Source organism: Xenopus tropicalis, chromosome 3, assembly GCF_000004195.4.
Source record: "Xenopus tropicalis strain Nigerian chromosome 3, UCB_Xtro_10.0, whole genome shotgun sequence".
In the NCBI taxonomy this organism is placed as follows: domain Eukaryota; kingdom Metazoa; phylum Chordata; class Amphibia; order Anura; family Pipidae; genus Xenopus; species Xenopus tropicalis.
In genome coordinates, this window is record NC_030679.2 from 133,223,366 (window position 1) to 133,239,160 (window position 15,795).

Consider the following 15,795-nt stretch of genomic DNA (forward strand, 5'->3'; position numbering starts at 1 on the left):
AAATCATTCTTTAGGACAAACAATGCAATAAAACGTCTTAAGAACCAACTTCACATTCAGGAGAAGATCAACAACTACATTTGGTTCAGAAACCATCTGTCTCCCCACCCACAATGGGCCTCATTTTATCTGACCAGATTCCAGCATTCCATGGAGTATGAACAACGGCAACACCTATGTATCTAGAAAAGTGAGGCCAGTGTTCAGGCTACTTCATCATTAGTTACACAGTAAAATGACTCTTCTCTCAATGACTAGCAGAGAAGAAGGGGGCAGCACTAGGGGCTGTAGTTAAATACCCTAGCAGCCGACACATGCTAATGACATGGCTGTTTGGGGTCACCGCTATGACCATTGGGTTAGAGGAGGGTCATCACAGGCATCTACACTCCTTGGGGAATGCAGACTGCAGCTGTAACTGCAATGTACACATAAATACTAGAGCTCACCAGAAACCATCACCGAGATTTGAGGAATGGTTACTCAAATGTTTTTTTTTCCCCCCTCTGCGGCAAATTAGAGAGGCTTCAGATGGGTTTTTTTTGCCTTCCTCTGGATCAACTAGCAGTTAGGCAGGTTATATATAGGCATTATGGTTGAACATGATGGACGGACGTCTTTTTTCAACCTAACTTCCTATGTATGATACTATGTAGTGCAGAGCTAATATTTCTAAAGAAATCTATTCAATCTAAGAGATTCCCAAGTCTAACAGTTTCCCACCTCAGTGCCATATTGTTGGCCTAGGTTGGGGGTTATAGGCATAGGCATGCCATAGAAAGCTGTTGGAAAGAATAATGAGCTATATTAGAAAAACCAGGGGTGTCCAGACTTCCATCTTCTTCTTATATGTGTAAATAATGTAGGGCTGGTAGTAGTGCAATATACACCTTGATGAAAGACATTTTATTGCTTGGGTTCACATGAATTGCCCTGCATCAGGGATTCTTTATGTTGATACAGCACAATTTAGAGGAGGGATTTGGATATTTCCACTATAATGTAATGAAATCTCTGATGGGAATGGAGTTGGTCGTGTTGCATGCAAAGTGCCTCACCTTTTCCCTGTCACTGTTAATAATAACCAGGTCGCTGTTCATTGATTTACAATTGCTCTGGGCATCTATCCAGTTCTTCTGAGTGGTAACAATATAGTAACAGCTTCCATCAAATGGTTTCCAGCCAGAATCACACTGGGGTCTCTCTGAAATAGAGGACAAAGGATGTAAAAGTGACCATACAGTAGATGTTCCAGCCGATACCTGTGTCACACTGTGATGTTCCACCATAGTCATTTACAATCCCCTGTACAATTCCATTTGTTTATTGCTGAATAAAAAGATTAAAGCTCATGGTCCACAAGGAGACTAGTCGCTCGCAGTAAATCTCTGCTACCGCAGGCGGCTAATCTCCCTGAAATGCCTTTCCATCGGCAACAAAGTGAATCTCCAGTGGAAAGGTAAATGCAGTGCTTCATTTTCCAAAGTCATGCAAAGTTTCCTCCTGCAGGTATATGAAGTGACATGTAAACAGACTACAGCTCTTCAGTAGGCTGTACCTGCAATTTAAACATAAATATTAGGGCTCACCAGAAACCATCACAGAGATTTGAGGAATGGTTACTCTAACGTTTAGTGCAGAGTTAATATTTCTAAAGAAATCTATTCAATCTAGGAGATTCCTAAGGCTAACAGGTTCCCACTTCAGTGCCATATTGCTGGCCTAGGTTGGGGTCTTCTTCAAAAACTATCAGAGATCATAGGCATGCCATAGAAAGTGGGTATTGAATCTTTGAATTCACAGAATAGTCTGGATGTTGAAAAGAATAATGAGCTATATTAGATAAACCAGGGGTGCCCAGACTTCCATATTGTTCTTATATTTGTAAATAATATAGGGCTGGTAGTAGTGCAATATACACCTTGATGCAATACATTTTATTGTATGGGTTCAAATGTGATTTGTGCATAAATGATAAACTGTATTTACCAAAAAATATGATTGCTCTGTGATGTACCCTGCAAAATTTTTTAATAAACAAAGTAGAAAAATCTTTATAGTGGTCTAAACATAAAATGTTTTACCCAGGAGACAAGCCTAACCAATTACTAGCTAAAAAACTGAAAAAAGAACAGAAATATAGGCAAATCAACACAATCAACACATCCAAAGGCAAAAAATTGACCAATCCAGATCATATAATACAGGAAATTCACAATTTTTATTCTTCCCTTTATACTTCTTCACCTCCAGGTTCCCGTAATAGTAGAGACCGACTTTCAGATACAACATCTGAAATGATCTCAAAATGAAAAAGCTACAAGCTTTATTTTTTTTTTTTTTAAATCTTAGATGCACTCTAGGTAAATGATCAAATCACCCCTACAGAACTCTTTCACTATAATCAAATTTGACATTTATATTCTTCACAAAGTTTAAAAGGACCAACATTAGAAACCTCCACATTCGAATCCTGCTGTAAGTCTCTCACACACCTACATTTTTAAGCAAATGCACCAGTTTTCTTATCCTGCCGACTTCGCCAAAATGTGTTGTTAGTAATACCCTCCTTATTACATCACCCACACTAAGAAATGCAGGGGTGCAGGGAGTTGCAACACAGAATGTTTATTCCAACTTTGTGCATGCATGCAGAACAGGCAAGGCACTTTCTTTACACACAAGCAACAGATGGTAATTCCACCAAGCAGGTTAACCCATCTCCGTACACAGTTAGTCCCAATTAGTCACACACACTGCTCTTCCCTCTGTTTGTTCACACCTCCTACCTTCAGCCTCCAGTATCTTTCCTCAGGGGGACTTCACACCCCCTATCACAGGGCTTAGCCCAATGGTACCAGACTTGACAGGTGTTTTTGGGTCCCTCCAAACAACCTCTTGGGCATCAGCTTGAAGCACATAAGGGTCCTCACTATACCCTGAACTAAACACTTGGGCCCTAACTTATGGGGTACCCGCCAAGCTGCTAACCTCTCCTTTCTCCTTGGTGGGGCATGTGCTGCCTGTACTAGCTGTTCTTGCCTGCCTCACATTCTGTAGGATCAATCCTTTCTAAATAGTTTTGTTCTGGTCTTGTATCAGTAATGGCAGCAGTATTGGTAATAGCAGTGGTATAAGTGCTATCATTATAAAAAGTTCCTTAACACTAAACCCTGAGGTTTAACTCAAACAATAATTGGGGTGTTAAAAGGACATTTATGTTTCATTTTTAGCTCATGGTGCCTTGCCGAACAGATAATTCCAGACTAGGTCAAAACCCACAAAATATCCTAAACTTAGCTATGCTTGTTATCTCCTGTAAAATGTACCACAGCACTGAGGTGCCACTACTTTTTGTCACACAGTTAGTTACCTTTTTGTATTGTCTGTAAGATGTCCTGCTTCATACGGTTTATAGCTTCCGATATACGGGAATCTGAAAAGAGATGTGATTGCTAAAATGATCCATACCTACAGATCTTCATAGTCATCCCCTCACATTTTTTGTACCTTAATATAATATGGCTAATTTATTATAAAATGGTTTGTATCCTTCTGCTCTGTAAATCTCTATGGGAGACAATGACCCTATATAAATAACAGTAATAATGGAGATACATTGCATTGTTTAGAACACCATGCACTAAGCTCTTGATCCCACCTCTACAGAATGCAGCAGTCACATTGACAAAGGAACCCTCTACTTAGTGCCTGCCTTAATCAAACAGAATAGAAGGCAGTTGCTTACCAAGTGTCTGCTTTATGGTTGAGACTTGTGTTAGAAGGTTGGCTTTCTGCTCATCTGCAAATAATAAACAGATATTAGTAGAACTGCCCAAGTCATAACATGTGCATATGTGTGGTTATACGAGTTGTCTTATCTGCTGATCCTTGACTTTTTAGGTGCCCTAGTGGATGGCTTGATTGATAGAGATGTAGCGAACCTCACAAAAAAAGTTTGCGAACCCGTTTGCGAACTTCCGCCAAAAAGTGCGAACTTTTGCGAACTTTGCGAACCCCATAGACTTCAATGGGAAGGCGAACTTTAAAACCTAGAAAAGCCATTTCTGGCCAGAAAACTGATTTTAAAGTTGTTTAAAGGGTGCCATGACCTGGACAGTGGCATGCAGGAGGGGGATCAAGGGCAAAAATTTATCTGAAAATACATTGTTGACACAGCGTTGTGTTTTGTGCTGTAAAGGGCAGAAATCACACTACATTTCTAAACTTGTGTAATAAACTGCTTTAAAACGTCCGGCGTCTACATGCCAATCAAGTCATGTAAAGGTTACAGCCGGTTCACACGCAAAGACAAAACGCCGCAGTAGTGGATACGGAATATATTATTGCTGGTGGAAAAACATCGCTCAGGTGATTTTATTGCAATGCAATGTCACTACTATGTGTAACGTGTTTGGTGCATTACTATGAATAACAGCAAACAGCACTGGACACATTAAAGAACAGTAAGTTAAATAAAAATAAAAAAAAATTAATAAAAAAAAAGTGATCTCTGGTTGGTGCTGGGGGTGAACTACTAGGAGCAGCACACCAGTCCCCAACACAGCTAGACTAATAGCACTCGGCTCTATAAATTACAGTAGCAAAGTAAAAAAACACAAATAAAAAAAATGATGTGAATGTGTGGTTGGTGCTTAGTGCACTACTATGAGCAGCACACCTGTCTCCAACACACACAGACGGAGCTGCAGTACACAATGAAAAGTAACAGTAATCAGAAAATAAAAGCAGTCCTTACAAGTACTATTGGGTTACAGCAGATGAGATCAGCAGGACAGCTGCCCACAGCAGCTACATACAGAGCAGTAGTCAGCAAAGCTACCTAAACTGTCCCTCAAACCCCTGCACAGCTCTCTCCCTATGCTAACTCATCAAGCACACACAGGCAGAATGTAAAATGGCTGCTGGGCTTCGGTTTATATATGGAAGGGAGTGGTCCGGGGGTGGTCCAGGAGGGAGAGCTGCCTGATTGGCTGCCATGTATCTGCTGGCTCTGGGGTGAGAGGTCAAAATTTGGCTCCAGCTAAGGCGAACCCAAAATTGCGAACATCGCTAAAAGTTCGCGAACTTGCGAACACCCGATTTTCGTGCGAATTAGTTCTCCGGTGAACAGTTCGCTACATCTCTATTGATTGACCTGGTGAAGGATATTTTGCATCAGAATGCCATATATTCCTAAAGCAAGTGGGTTTCCTTCATAGTTTGCTCAAAGACTAATGTGTCTTGATATAACTAAGGTAACCCCTTTCTAGCTTAACATAGTTTACATTTACAGAATGTAAATGAATCACCCAGCCTAGGGCATTACAGAAAGGTTTTTGAGATTCGGTGGCATTTTGAGTTAGTGTCTATTTTTCTGATTATGTATCTTTCAGTTCTGAAATGCATTATTCTTAGTTGATTGACTCAGTAGCAGATTGTAGGACCATACCAGACAGTAGGGGGTGTAAGAATGATTGGATAGAACTGCACTAAGCTCTTTGCAAGGGACCCATGGGTGTATTCTATCAGACCCATTACATATTTTGTGAGCAACTTTTGTTGCTCCACTTTATTTTTGTTCTGGTTTTTTGTTTTAATATACTGTACCTTCTTGGTGTGATGCCTATTCTGCGTTTGACAAATAATTAGCTAAGCTGGCTTCTGCTTTACAATAACTCTTATCTATTTCAACTTTATTTAGAGTTTGTAAACATTATTTTCTTCCTTTTTGCTTAATTTCTTGCACTTTTTTTTGTAAAGAAATCTGCTATGCACTGTAATGAATTATAATATAATTATCCAGTAAAATACCTACACTTTGCTAAATGAAGAGATAAAAGGCAATTGCTTACCCAGTGTGTGTTTTATGGTTGTGATTTGTGTTAGAAGGTTGTTTTTCTGCTTATCTGCAAACAATAAACAAAATTAGTAAAACTGTCCAAGAAAGCCAGAAAATGAGTATATGTATGGTTACACACATTGTCTAATCTTTACTGCAGATCATTGACTTTGGGTGCCCTAACTGGATGTCTCAATTGACCTGTGGGTAATGCATGCCATGTATTGTTAAAGCAAGTGGGTTTCCTCCATAGTTCATTCATCACAAGATCAATGTGTCTTGACTACTCTGTGGTACATAGAGCAGCTTTTCTCTGATAGGGGACTGGTGTTTTAATTCGACCATTAAGCCCTAGGGTCAACCGATTAATTTAGCCCAATGTCCCCCACCTTAGGTGGGCATATCGGAAGAAGATCCATTTGTTTGGCAACCTTGCCAAATGAACAGATTGCAACGTGTGATAACTTTTTAGATCTTTTCCTCCCTGATAGGCTCTACATTGGGTCATTCAGTTTCCTGTGTGGCCATATCTTTGATGTTCTGCAATAAATGTATTATATTATTTCTCTTTCAAGTCTGGACCTTTCCTAACTGAAATGGATGCCTTAGTTGCTGGGATCTTTGTTAAGTTATCTGGGCCATGCCATTCAATAGAGGGGGCAAGAAGAAAAAAATAAATTGTTGTGCTCTGTTCTCTGAAGGACTCATGGATGTATTCTGTAAGGCAAGCAGCAGGAACCATGCACACTGACATATGCGGAAAAAGGGTTTTAGACAATCTTTAGGGATATTATGCTTGTTTAAGAACTCATCCAGGCCCCTCTTATAGGCATTAACAGAATTTGCCATCACAACATCACTAGGAAGGGCATTCCCCAACCCCCTACGCTGCTTCAAATGAAAGTTCTATTACTCCAAACTAAAGGGGGGGCCTCCGGTGTGTTGATTGTTTTTATGGGAAAAAAGGACACCCCCTATCTACCTATAATCCCCTCTAATGTACTTGTACAGAGTAATAAGTTCCCCTCGCAAGCACCTTTTTTCCAGAGAGAACAACAAGTTCTAGGGTCACAGGGTCTGTTATTCTGCCCATGGAACTGTTTTAATAAAATACACTAAAAGAAGAGAAATAAGTCAACTGCTTACCAAGCGTTTCTTTCATGGTTGTGATTTGTGCTAGCAGATTGGATTTATCCCCATCTGCAAAGAAAATTTTCATTATTGTGTAGTCATTGCTGGTTTATAGTCTAATAAACATTTAATTTATGTCATTACTTAGTATAGAGTGCCATCAACTGAAACATTTCTATGCTATAATTTGTTTACATGTTAGCTGACACATTGGTTTGTAGTCATGTGATACTTGTGTCGGATGCAAAAATTATTTTTAAAGGCAAACTAAGTGCTGGCAATCTTTCTTTCTCTTTGTGTATAAACAATGGCTTTTTATCGTTTGTAGCAGCTGGGTTAGACCGAGCGCTGGCACAATAGCGCTGGCGATTTCTTTCTGTGTTTTGTATACTTGTGTAGTATGTTTTAGGTTTGCAATTCATTGTCCTCCTTCATTTTAGAACATTTTAAGATGGGTGGGAATTCTGTTCATACTGTCTGGACAGTATGTTTTGGATTGCAATTTCTATGGATTATTTTTGAAATATAATATCTAGAAATTCAGCCCTAAAGTCTCAAGACTGCAGGTACAGGTCAAGTTCTTTTGATGGTAAGAGGTCACTGTATTATTTTACAGACTGCTAAGTAGTAACCTAATCTTGCATAGCAAGGCCAGAGGAGCTGTTGGGCTGCCCATGGAACTGCTCTAGTACACCATCAGAACACAAAAGAAAGAGAAAAATGGAATGGCTTACCAAGTGTTTGGTTTATGGCTGTGATTTGGGTTAGAAGTTTGGCTTTGTCCTCATCTGCAAGAAGTAAAGAGGAATTGCAACTACTAATTGTATTACACTGCCAGAACACTAACGTAAGAGAAAACTGAAATGGCTTACCGAGTATTTTGTTTATGGTTGTGATTTGTGATAGAAGGTTGACTTTCTCCTCATCTGCAAAGAAAAACTTGTACTTATGAGAAATATAATATCTAAAAATTTATCCCTGAAGTCACCAGACTGCAGGTCCAGGTCAGTTTGTTTGGATGGCAAGGGGTCACTGTATTATTTCACAGACTGCTAAGTATTTACCTAACCTTGCATAGCAAGGCCAGGAGAGCTGCTGTGCTGCCCATGGAACTACTCTAATACACCACCAGTACACAAAAGAAAAAGAGAAAGGAAATGGCTTACCAAGTGTTTGGTTTATGGTTTTGATTTGGATTAGAAGGTTGGCTTTCTCCTCATCTGCAAGAGGTAAAGAGGAATTACAATTACTAATAACTTATATAAGTATTTGGGTTATGTGTGTAGATTTATGGAGTGGTTTCCAGTTGATGTTTCTTTATATATAAACAGTAAACAATGACTTTGTTACATTAAAATATGCATTTAGAAATGAATAGAGCACTCCATAATGAATTTATGATCCTTAATGGTGGAGGTGAAGGAGAAGGAGGAGGGCTGATGTGTCCCCTGATGTTGCTCTTCGCACAAAACTCCAGATTGTTGGTCCAGCTCTCGCAGCAGAGAGCTTCAGACCTATGGGCACAAGTGCTTCTAAGATGAGCACTAAGGGGTGCAAATGAGGCCTACAATATCACTAAATTTAATTTTATTACCCTCAGTTGGAGACTGTTAGGTCAGTGAAGGAAGTTGGAGGATTTGTAAGTACAAATATAGCTGTAGCAAGCAATGTCAGTATGTTGAGGACAGGCCACACATGCCAGTGTTTTATAGGTTTTAACCAACATGTTGTGTATGAACTTCAAGGCAGTTTATATAAACTGTATTACAAAATGTTTCTAGTTTCATGCAGGTCCATTACTAAGAGCCTGGGTTACCTACTAGCAGCCCAACTCTCTACTGATCTCTGGGGGCAAATGCTTTTCCGTGAAGCAACAGCAATGGATGCCAACACCCCCAATTATTACAGTATATACAGTATACATTAAAAGCACCATTTGTCAAGGTTAAATAAAGTGAATCTATTTCTTAAGCCTTTCAATTGTAGGTCATTGACATAATTATACTGTCACTTCTTCTTTACTGACTATATTAATAACCCCATATACACTCTTTTCAACACTTTTTACTAATGCAACCATGTGAAATGTGGCACGTTAGGAGATTACAAGCAGCTGCAAAACTGTGAAATACTGAAAGCTGAAGTAGATGAAGCTAACTTTGTGTAGAAAGTAGTTAATAGCGTAATTATAGTTAGGAAATAAATGTTTTATTCAATTAAAGTAACTGCACTGGTTTCTACACAAATTTTCTAGACCAGTTCTAGATTTTTCCCATACTTTTTCCCCATACTCCTCCATGTTCTTCAGAAGATCAGTTAAAATGTATAATGCTGAAAATACAGACACACACTTTATAAATATCACACCAAGCCCTTTACATAAAACTGATGCCATGAGGAGCAAGGTTGGACTGGGCCAGTGGGGCACAAGGATAATTCTGGTGGGCCCTGGCCCTTGTGGGCCCCATAACCCCCGTCAACCCAGGTCAACTCCCTCCACTGGAAACTGTGAGCACTGGGGGTTGACATTAAGTAGGATCTCTCAAATGGGGTGGGGGATCCCAGGAGGCAGCCACAGTGGGCCCTGAACACACCAGTCTGACCCTAATGAGGAGAAGTTCAGAGTTCGTAGAACCACTGCAGCTTTTTAAATGTTATACTAAGGGGTGAGTTTAAGAAATATTGAACTAGGGGAAGTAAGGAATCAAGAAGGGTTCCCAGCAGTTTAACTTCTTTTTTTTGGCAGTGTATCAAAACTTTCCTGACTTATGAATTGATAGATTTACTATGAGAAGTCAAGCCCCATCATCATTATTTTCTGTGGGGGAATGCAAATTGCATTAGCAAATCAGATATTTCTTTTCCAAATTGTTCCAGCATGAAAAAAAATTTAAATCTGATTTTTGAAAAATGACAATGGTTAATAAGAGCAATAAATATCCAGGGATTTGTTTCCTCCTCTCAGAAAAAAATAAAAAAACTATAAATGGGGTTCTCATCTTTTCCTAGATCAGCCAGAAACTAGATTGTAACTATTTTGTCACAATGTTGATAATCGCCTCACTTACTAGCTAACTTGTATTTCTTTGCTTTAGGGTAAACCAAAGCACCAACAAGTGAAATGAGCCCTCCCATTGAATTATATATGTGTGTGTGTTACATATATCCAACCAGCAGTGAGTCTAGTGTATGATTTTTGAAGAATATGTCGTTATATATTAAACAAGTCATTGCCGCTGTGGGTGAAACTCACAGTATATAAACATGAGGCAGGTCAGGATTATCAGGAAAATGAAGACAAGAACCAGCAGGGTCACCAGAACCATCAGGAGTCTCCTCTGTGGCCTTGACAATTCACTTGTGTTCTCAACTGAAAGAGAAATGGACACACAGATACATTACTTATTGCTCTTGCTGGAAGAGGATTAACATTTCTGATGGAAAGTTTTTTGGCCCAAAGTATTAGATATTTGCACAGAGGGAAAAGGATGGAGAACTGTAGGGTAAAAGCCCCACATAAAGGATCCGAGGGATGGAACAAAGGAGGAGGCCAAATACTAAGTACTAAGGGTCTTTGAGCATCTAGTACCAGTGATACTGCATTAATGATGATCTGCAAATCTCCGTGGAATTCAGTGTTTTGGTCCTTTGTTCAAGAAAGATGAGAGCCATACTATAAGGTATTATATTTAGACGCAATGCTGTTTTCTACAGAAATACAAGTGACAGATTACCTTTTGATGAGACTTTTCCTCCTTCAGGTTCTTTATGAATTTCCTTCTTCTTCCTTTTAGACTCAGTTGGTTCCTTCTTGTAAGGGATATTTTCATATACCTCACTATCAAAATGGCTTTGGCATACTCCTGGGTATTAGAAATAAAGAATATATAATGGTCTTAGCAATGTTCAATTGAGAGCATTAATCTTAGTTCTAGATTCAAGACAAGCATAGTTCTGGTTAGATATGAATTTCGGTCCCTCCCCATATCAGAAGCAAGTGTTTTGACAGCGCTAAGGAAAAATTACTCAAAATAATAGAGGATTAATGCTGATATGCTGATTTATTTCTGAGCAAATTACATTATATTAATATTACATGTTGGTTTAAGGCCAAAGGAACTACTTTTTATTTCTAAGGACAGTGCCCCTTTAATAAGGGCTACTGCTCTGATTGTCAGCAGAAGAAGAACATGAGAGTATGTGAACAAAAAAACCAAGTATAACATTCTTTTGCAGGAGGAAGTTGCAAGTCACATGAATGTCAAAAAATGTATTCTGTATTCTGTTCACCAAAAAGCACTTCACTATTTTACAAGTAAGTGTTTTCTTCCACTGTCCGAAGTGGTTGCTAAACATTTCCACTTTCAAAAAAGCTATATTAAATTTGTGCAAAGGCAAATTTGTTTGGACAGGGGCAAACGCTTTCTCATTGTGATTTTTTTTTGCTTTTATTTCATTCTCCTCATTGTGCATTGAGCTACCAAGAAATGCCCCATCCCATTAAACAAACCAGGGACTGGATGTCCATATATTACAATATATATAAGCTGGCCAATTGCGTCAAAGTCAACAGTGGTCTGGCCAGTCCCACACTCACTTTAACCTGCTTCCAGGATTCACTTGGCAGGTTGAGTTAATAGCCATAACAGACCTGTGCCCAACAGTACAAGTGAAAAAGTGAAAACTTAGGTACCACTGACCTAGTAGCAGGGATTGTAGATATACAGTATAAGGGGTCTCACAAGACAAGGCAGGATCTGTATCCTCTGTCTGACAGGCTCAGTAACATTTACTGCACTGCTGCGGGAAAGATATGTGTTTCCTGTATCTGAAATCGGAAACATTAATGTGGCAGACATCACTGAAACAAACAGCCCAGGGCAGGTGTAAGAGGAGAGTGGCCCCCATCACATGGATGTGGCTAATGCAAGGGTATAGGCTCCTCCCTGCTGTGATGTTCTCTCCATAATAATTATACTGTACAGGTTATCCCCATCATTGTTATACCCCTTACCTCTGTCCATCTTGTGCCAATGGATGGGAAAGTCTCTGTGCCCAGCTGAGTGGTTCCTTCTCAGTGTGGTTCTGCTTCCTCCCTGCCAGATACAGTAGGTCCCTGGGTTCCTACTTCTGGTTTATCATCTGTTCTCAAAGGTATAATGACCATAGGAAGTGAATTATCATTAGGGGGGTTGGTTAAAACTAGCTCTCCCTCTTATACAAGCCCAATAAATGGCAGGGAGGGGTTGAACAGGGGTACCCTTTATTTCTGATATGGCCATGTTTTTCTAAACTAGTGATAAGCGGCCATTTAAAGGTGCAGTAAAGCTAAACAAAGAAATACTGTTATACATTATGTATTGAGATTCTGCATTACACTGGGCGCAAAGTGGAGCTAATCCAACTGGAGTTATAATGCTTGTCATTTTGGTTATATACTGTCTTTATTCTTAGTCCAAAATAATACATGATGTGCCATTTTTTTCTCGCAAATTGATTTATTCTGATCACTGCAAACTTTATCATTCCGCTTTTCCTCTTTCCACATGGGGGTCATTTATAAAATTCATGCAGCGCATATTTTTTTCCGCAAATGGTTGGATTACACTTTGCATGAGCCTCCTGTATGAGCAAATATAGCGCCGATTTTCTCTTCTGCAAATTGTGAATTTATATTCGCAATCAGTTTAGTGAATATTTTTTCCATCACCAAAGTTGTGAAGTTATTCGGACGCAGGGTGTGCGCATAAATAAAATTTGCAGTTATGTTTGCACATTAAATGCCCCAGTCTTGTCCAGCTTTATAAATATAAACACGGGCAGGGCAAATACATTCACTGTGCAAATAATTTTGTGCTGCGTTAATTTTATAACTATCCCCCAATCTTCTTTCCCACCTTAATTATTTGGTTCCCTCTTGTACCAAAATCTGAATCTGACTGGATTCTGTTCTCAGGCTAGCCTTGGCTACTACTACCATGGCCTGGAGGGCCGGGATACCTGTTTGGCTGTAAGGGCAGTTCTTTGTTTTTAAGAGATTGTTTTTAAAAGACTCCCATACTGTTCCCATGTAAAAAGGGTATTTAAAAACTCTTTGTTCTGACCCTTGGTTTTCTCAGAATCCACAGAGCCCGTGTCAAATACCTTTGTCTTTCACCTCAATAGGTGAAATTTCCCCAACATATACTGTACAGTAAAGCCCGACATACACACAGAAATAATATTGTATGAAAACTCATTTCCTATGATATTCGGTGCGTGTATGGCAACTCGAAGAGGTGACTGATATTGCAGATATCGGACGACTCTTCGATCGGCCAAGTTAAAGATTTTGGGCGACATTGAAGGCGCCCAAGCAAAATCTACATGCAGGACTGAATCTCCAAGTGGAGGTAGAATTTCTATTGTTTCAACCTCCATATTCGACAATTCAGCCCTGAATGTCAGTGGAGGGTGGGAACGATCTTTCCATTGGTCAAATGAAAGATCGGAATTGCTACGTGTATGGCCACCTTAACTCTCCAGCTTTCAAATATGTCATCAATTGTTTCGGTGCTAGAGGTTTGTGACAAACAGAAATTCTTATTATTGCATACACTGGTATCATGCACCATGATTTGGTTAAAGGGATTTTTAAAAAAAAAGCATCTCCACATCTCCCCAGAATCTGATTTCCTGGGAATGGCAATTGTATTTCTCAAAACAGCAGTTTAGGTGGAACAAATAGAGAATTCACATTGGAATTGCAGGCAGGCACTCCGGATCACCAAAGGAAAAAAAAAATAGCTCAGTTCAGAGTAAGAACATTCTTAGTTTATTATGTCCATACAAAATGCAATAAGCCTTTACGCGTTTCGTACCAAAAGGGGTGCTTAATCATAGGCCCATGTATCTCCACTTCTGCTTTCTTTCATAATTTCTCATTTTTTTATACTTACTCTTGTACAACAAAACCCCTTAAGACAGGGTCAAGTGATTGAGAGCTATCAAACACAATGTTCAGACGTGAGACATGAGATGCTGTGCCTAAATGAGTGATGGAGAGTTTATTTGCATGTTTTCGCATTTTATTTCTAAATGTTGATGCTCCACAATAAATGGCTTTAGTGATGCTCTAGTGAGGGGGGCTCACTATTTCTGCTTTTAATGGGAATCACATTTGGGCTTATACCATTCTAGCAGCAAGTTCAACTTATTATATGGAAAGCCTAGGCAAGGTTTCTTGATTTTTTTATCTTAGGAGTCCAACCTAAACGACTTGTTCAAAAATAATTATTCTTTATTCTAAGTATTACTGTGTTTTGTAGGAATATGTGACACTACATTAAAAGGGATCACGGAGACCCATCCTAAACAAAATAGTGACCTATTTTAGGGTATTGGACTGTAGATTAAAAATCCCTGGTTTATGGCCTACCCACCTGTAGCCTGGAGTAAGTGTATGTATGTATGTATGTATATCTTTATTTATAAAGCGCTACTTATGTACGCAGCGCTGTACAGTAGAATACATTAATACAAACAGGGGGTTATTAAAATAGATAAATACAAAGTATTACAATAAGCACAAATAAATAAAAGATACAATTGTAATAAGATAAGAGTCAAAGACACAAGAGGATGGAGGTCCCTGCCCCGTAGAGCTTACAGTCTAGATGGGAGGGGTAACTAACAGACACAAATAGGCAAATGCAGTATAAGTGCTGTAGGTCACAGTGACATTACAATATAAGTGCTAGTTCCCTGGTCAGGTGCTGGGTGAGTGCTCCAAAAGGGAGTCTTTAAGTTTGGTTTTAAAAAGACTGAGGGAGGATTCTCTCCAGAGGAAATCAGGGAGGGCATTCCCAATGTAAGGGGCAGCAAGGCAGAAAGGTTTAAGGCAGGAAACAAGGGAAGAGATGTAGTGAGGAGCAGAGGAACGGAGGGCTTTGAAAGTTAAGAGAAGGAGTTTGTAAAATATTCTTTGTTTAATAGGAAGCCACGATAAGGCCTTTAGCAGGGGAAGGGCCTGAACTCTCCTGGATGAAAGGAGGAGAATTCTGGCAGCAGTATTTAATATAGACTGTAGTGGGGAGAGATTGGAGTTAGGGAGGCCGGTTAGTAGCAGGTTACAGTAGTCAAGTCGGGATAGGATGAGCGCATGCATGAGCAACCTAGCTGTTACAGTAGAAAGAAAGGGACGGATTTTGGCAATATTGCGCAGGAAAAAGTGACAGGTTTTAAAAAGTGGTGTTAATATGGTCAGAGAAGGAGAGACTGGAGTCAAAGATCACCCCGAACAATGCGCCGAATTGACCGGGTTTATGAGGGTGCCTTCAATAGAGATAGAGAAAGGGGGGGTAGGACCAGGCTTAGGCGGAAAGATCATTAGTTCAGTTTTTGTTAGGTTGAGTTTGAGGTGGCGTTGATTCATCCAATTGGAGATGGCCAGGAGGCAGTTAGAGATTTGAGTCTCAGTTTCAACTGTTAACGAAGGGGTCGAAAAGTAAATTTGGGTATCATCAGCATAAAGGGAGAACAACCATGGCCCAAGTACAGAGCCTTGGGGTACCCCCACACTAAGAGGAACTGGAGATGATGTTTTATTAGCATAGGAGACAGTGAATGAATGGTTAGAGAGGTTAACCGTATCAAATGCAGCTGAAAGATCTAGGAGTATTAGTACGGAAAAGTGACCTTTCGCTTTGGCAACCTGAAGATCATTCGTAATTCTGCACAACGCTGTCTCGGTAGAGTGCGCAGGCCGAAAGCCAGATTGCAGCGGGTCCAATAAATTATGTGCATTAAGAAAGTTAGTTATACGGGAGAAGACAATACGCTCT

General features: G+C 39.6%; 1 non-coding gene across 1 annotated transcript; it reads right to left on the bottom strand.

Moving 5' to 3' along the window:
• Positions 1-966: 966 nt before the first annotated feature.
• Positions 967-8,217, bottom strand: LOC101730852. The gene is made up of 3 exons (XR_004222079.1): positions 8,140-8,217; positions 3,374-3,436; positions 967-1,204 (listed from the first exon to the last, which is right to left on the bottom strand). It is a non-coding gene; the product is annotated as an uncharacterized LOC101730852 (transcript).
• Positions 8,218-15,795: the final 7,578 nt, after the last annotated feature.